This window comes from Dama dama, unplaced genomic scaffold, assembly GCF_033118175.1.
Source record: "Dama dama isolate Ldn47 unplaced genomic scaffold, ASM3311817v1 ptg000020l, whole genome shotgun sequence".
NCBI classification, from domain to species: Eukaryota; Metazoa; Chordata; class Mammalia; order Artiodactyla; family Cervidae; genus Dama; species Dama dama.
Genome location: NW_026870875.1, coordinates 4,835,804 through 4,841,511, shown reverse-complemented (window position 1 = coordinate 4,841,511; position 5,708 = coordinate 4,835,804).

Genomic DNA, 5,708 nt, shown 5'->3' with positions numbered 1-5,708 from the left:
TTTTTGACATCTTTTAAGGCTCTTCATGTTTTTCAAATCCGCTTCATGCTGCTCCTATTTTTCGGACTGTTTCATGCTCCTCATATTTTTGACACCTTTTGAAGCTCTTCATATTTTTTCAGACCTTTTCAGGTTCTTCATGTTTTTCAACACCGCTTCATGTTCCTCCTATTTTTCAGACCGTTTCATGCTCCTCACATTTTTGACACCTTTTGAAGCTCTTCATATATTTCACAACTTTTCAGGCTTTTCATGTTTTTGAACACTGTTTCATGCTCCTCATATGTTTGACACCTTTTGAAGCTCTTCATATTTTTCACACCTTTTCAGGCACTTCATATTTTTGAAGACCGTTTCGTGCTCCTTCTATTTTTTAAACCCTTTCATGCTCCTCATATTTTTGACACCTTTTGAAGCTCTTCATATTTTTCACACCTTTTCAGGCTCTTCATGTTTTTGAAGTCCGTTTCATGCTCCACCTATTTTTTAAACCGTTTCATGCTCCACATATTTTTGACACCTTTTGAAGCTCTTCATATTTTTCACACCTTTTCAGGCTCTTTCTGTTTTTCAATACCAAATCATGCTCCTCCTATTTTTCAGACCGTTTCATGTTCCTCATATTTTTGACACCTTTTGAAGCTCTTATTATATTGCACACCTTTTCATGCTCTTCACGTCTTTGAACACCATTTGATGCTCCTCCTGTTTTTCAGACCGTTTAATGCTCCCCATAATTTTGACACCTTTTGAAGCGCTTCATAATTGTCACACCTTTTCAGACTCTTCATGTTTTTCAAATCCGCATCATCCTCCTCCTATATTTCTGACCGTGTCATGCTCCTCATAATTTTGACACCTTTTGAAGATCTTCATATTTTTCACACCGTTTCTTGCTCCTCATATTTTTCAGACCGTTTCATGCTCCTCCAATTTTTAACATATTTTGAAGCTCTTCATATATTTCACAACTTTTCAGGGTTTTCATGTTTTTGAACACCGTTTCATGCTCCTCATATTTTTCAGACCTTTTAATGCTCCTCGTATTTCTGACACCTTGTGAAGCTCTTCATATTTTTCAAAGCTTTTCATGCTGTTCATGTTTTTCAAAACCCTTTCCTGGTCCTCCTATTTTTGAGACCGTTTCATGCTCCTCGTATTTCTGACACCTTGTGAAGCTCTTCATATTTTTCACATCTTTTCAGGCTCTTCATGTTTTTGAACTCCTTTTCAGGCTCCTCCTCTTGTTCATACCATTTCATGCTCCTCATATTTTTGACACATTTTGAAGCTCTTCATATTTTTCACACCTTTTCAGGCTCTTCCTGTTTTTCAACACCACTTCATGCTCCTCCTATTTTTCAGACCGTTTCATGCTCATCTAATTTTTGACACCTTTTGAAGCTCTTCATATATTTCACACCTTTTGAAGCTCTTCATATTTTTCACATTTTTGAAGCTCTTCAAATTTTTCACATCTTTTCAGGCTCTTCATGTTTTTGAACACCGCTTCATGCTCCTCCGGTTTTTCAGACCGTTTCATGCTCCTCATATTTTTGACACCTTTTGAAGCTTTTCATATTTTTTACAACATTTCAGGCTTTTCATGTTTTTGAACACCTCTTCATGCTCCTCGTATTTTTCACACCTTTTGAAGCTCTTCATATTTTTCACACGATTTCAGGCTCTTCATGTTTTTCAACAACACTTCATGCTCCACCATTTTTCAGACTGCTTCATGCTCATCTCATTTTTGACACTTTTTGAAGCTGTTCATATTTTTCACACCTTTTGAAACCCTTCATATTTTTCACACGTTTTCAGGCTCTTCATGTTTTTCAACACCGCTTCATGCTCCTCCTATTTTTCAGAACGTTTCATGCTCCTCATATTTTTGACACGTTTTGAAGCTCTTCATACTTTTCACACCTTTCAGGCTCTTCACGTTGTTGAACACGGTTTCATGCTCCTTTTTTCAGACCGTTTCATGCACCTCATGTATTTGAGACGTGTTGAAGCTCTTCATATTTTTTGTACTTTTTGAGGCTCTTCATGTTTTTGAACACCGTTTCATGCTCCTCCTATTTTTCAGACCGTTTCATGCTCCTGATATTTTTGACACCTTTTGAAGCTCTTCATATTTTTTACACCTTTTCAGGCTCTTCATATTTTTCAACACCGTTTCATGCTCCTCCTATTTTTCAGATCGTTTCATGCTCCTCATGTATGTCACACCTTTTGAAGCTCTTCATATTTTTCACAACTTTTCTGGCTCTTTATGTTTTTGAACACCATTTCATGCTCCTCCTATTTTTAAGACCATTTCGTGCTCCTCACATATTTGACATCTTTTGAAACTCTTCATATTCTTCACTCCTTTTCAGGCTCTTCATGATTTTGAACACTGCTTCATTCTCCTCCTATTTTTCAGAACGTTTCATGCTCCTCCTATTTTTCAGACTGTTTCATGCTCCTCATATTTTTGACACCTTTTGAAGCCTTTCATATTTTTCACACATTTTCAGGCTCTTCTTGTTTTTCCACACCACTTCATGCTCCTCTTATTTTTCAGACCGTTTCATGCTCCTCATATTTTTGACACCTTTTGAAGCTCTTCATATTTTTCACAACTTTTCAGGCTCTTCATGTTTTTGAACACCGCTTCATGCTCCTCCTATTTCAGACCGTTTCATGCTCCTCATATTTTTGACACCTTTTGAAGCTCTTCATATTTTTCACACCTTTTCAGGTTCTTCATGTTTTTCAACACCGCTTCATGCTCCTCCTATTTTTCAGACCGTTTTATGCTCCTCATATTTTGACACCTTTTGAAACTCTTCATATTTTTCACACCTTTTCAGGCTCTTCATGCTTTGAACACCGTTCCATGCTCCTCCGATTTTTCAGACAGTTTCATGCTCCTCATATTTTTGACACCTTTTGAAGCTCTTCATATTTTTCACACCCTTTTTAGGCTCTTCATGTTTTGGAACACCGTTTCATGCTCCTCCTATTTTTCAGACCGTTTCATGCTCCTCACATTTTTGACACCTTTTGAAGCTCTTCATATTTTTCACACCTTTCAGGCTCTTCATGTTTTTCAACACCGCTTCATGATCCTCCTATTTTTCAGACCGTTTCATGCTCCTCGTATTTTTGACACCTTTTGAAGCTCATCATATTTTTCACACATATTCAGGCGCTTCATGTTTTCAACACCACTTCATGCTTCTTATATTTTTCAGTCCGTTTCATGCTCAGCTCATTTTTGACAGCTTTTGAAGCTCTTCTTATTTTTCACACCTTTTGAAGCTCTTCATATTTTTCACACATTTCAAGCTCTTCATGTTTTTCAACACCGCTTCATGATGCTCATATTTTTCTGACCGTTTCATGCTCCTCATATTTTTGACACCTTTTGAAGCTCTTCATATATTTCACACTTTTTTAGGCTCTTCATGTTTTCAACACCACTTCATGCTCCTCCTATTTTTCAGACCGTTTCATGCTCATCTCATTTTTGACACATTTTGAAGCTCTTCATATATTTCACACCTTTTCAGACTCTTCATATTTTTGAACACCGCTTCATGCTCCTCCTATTTTTCAGACCGTTTCATTCTCATTTCATTTTTGACACCTTTGGAAGCTATTCATATGTTTCACACTTGTTTAGGCTCTTCATGTTTTAGAACACCTATTCATGCTCCTCCTATTTTCAGACCGTTTCATGCTCATTTCATTTTTGACACTTTTGGAAACTATTCATATGTTTCACACCTGTTCAGGCTCTTCATGTTTTAGAACACCTATTCATGCTCCTCCTATTTTTCAGACCGTTTCATTCTCATTTCATTTTTGACACCTTTGGAAGCTATTCATATGTTTCACACCTGTTCAGGCTCTTCATGTTTTAGAACACCTATTCATGCTCCTCCTATTTTTCAGACCGTTTCATTCTCACTTCATTTTTGACACCTTTGGAAGCTATTCATATGTTTCACACCTTTTCAGGCTCTTCATGTTTTTGAACACGGCTTCATGCTCCTCCTATTTTTCTGACCGTTTCATGCTCCTGATATTTGACATGATATGAAGCTCTTCATATATTTCACACCTTTTCAGGCACTTCATGATTTTCAACACCGCTTCATGCTCCTCCTATTTTTCAGAACGTTTCATGGTCCTCATATTTGACACAATTTGAAGCTCTTCATATATTTCACACCTTTTCAGGCTCTTCATGTTTTGATCACCGCTTCATGCTCCTCCTATTTTTCAGACCGTTTCTTGCTCCTCATATTTTTCACACATTTTGAAACTCTACATATTTTTCACACCTTTCCAGGCTCTTCATGTTTTGATCACCGCTTCATGCTCCTCCTATTTTTTAGACCGTTTCATGCTCCTCATATATTACACACCTTTTGAAGCTCTTCATATTTTTCACACCTTTCCAGGCTCTTCATGTTTTTGAACACGGCTTCATGCTCCTCCTATTTTTCAGGCCGTTTCTTGCTCCTCATATTTTGACACCTTTTGAAGTTCTTCATATTTTTCACACCTTTTCATGCTCTTCATATTTTTCAACACCGATTCATGCTCCTGCTATTTTTCAGACCGTTTCATGCTCCCCCTATTTTTCAGGCCTTTTAATGCTCCTCATATTTTGACACCTTTTGAAGCTCTTCATATTTTTCACACTTTTTCAGGCTCTTCATATTTTTCAACACCGCTTCATGCTCCTCCTTTTTTTCAGACAGTTTCATGCTCCTCATATTTTTCACACCTTTTGAAGATCTTCATATTTTTCACACATTTTTAGGCTCTTCATGTTTTTGAACACCGCTTCATGCTCCTCCTATTTTTCAGACCATTTCATGCTCCTCATATTTTTCACACCTTTTGAAGCTCTACGTATTTTTCACACCTTTTCAGGCTCTTCATGTTTTTCAACACCACTTCTGCTCCTCCTATTTTTCAGACAATTTCATGCTCCTCATATTTTTGACACCTTTTGAAAATCTTCAGTTTTTTCACACCTTTTCATGCTCTTCATGTTTTCAACACCGATTCATGCTCCTCCTATTTTTCAGACCGTTTCATGCTCCTCCTATTTTTCAGAATTTCATGCTCCTCATATTTTGACACCTTTTGAAGCTCTTCATATTTTTCACTCCTTTTCAGGCTCTTCATGTTTTTGAACACGGCTTCATGCTCCTCCTATATTTCAGACCGTTTCATGCTCCTCATATTTTTGACACCTTTTGTAACTCTTCATATATTTCACACCTTTTCAGGCTATTCATGTTTTTCAACACCGCTTCATGCTCCTCCTATTTTTCAGACCATTTCATGCTCCTTCTATTTTTGACACTTTTTGAAGCTGTTCATATATTTCACACTTTTTCAGGCTCTTCAGGTTTTTCAACACCGCTTCATGTTCCTCCTATTTTTCAGACCGTTTCATGCTCCTCCTATTTTTGACACCTTTTGAAGCTCTTCATATATATCACGCCTTTTCAGGCTCTTCAGGTTTTTCAACACCGCTTCATGCTCCTCCTATTTTTCAGACCGTTTCATGCTCCTCCTATTTTTCAGGCCGTTTCATGCTCCTCCTATTTTTCAGGCCGTTTCATGCTCTTCATAGTTTTGACACCTTTTGAACTCTTCATATTTTTCACACCTTTTCATGCTCTTCAGGTTTT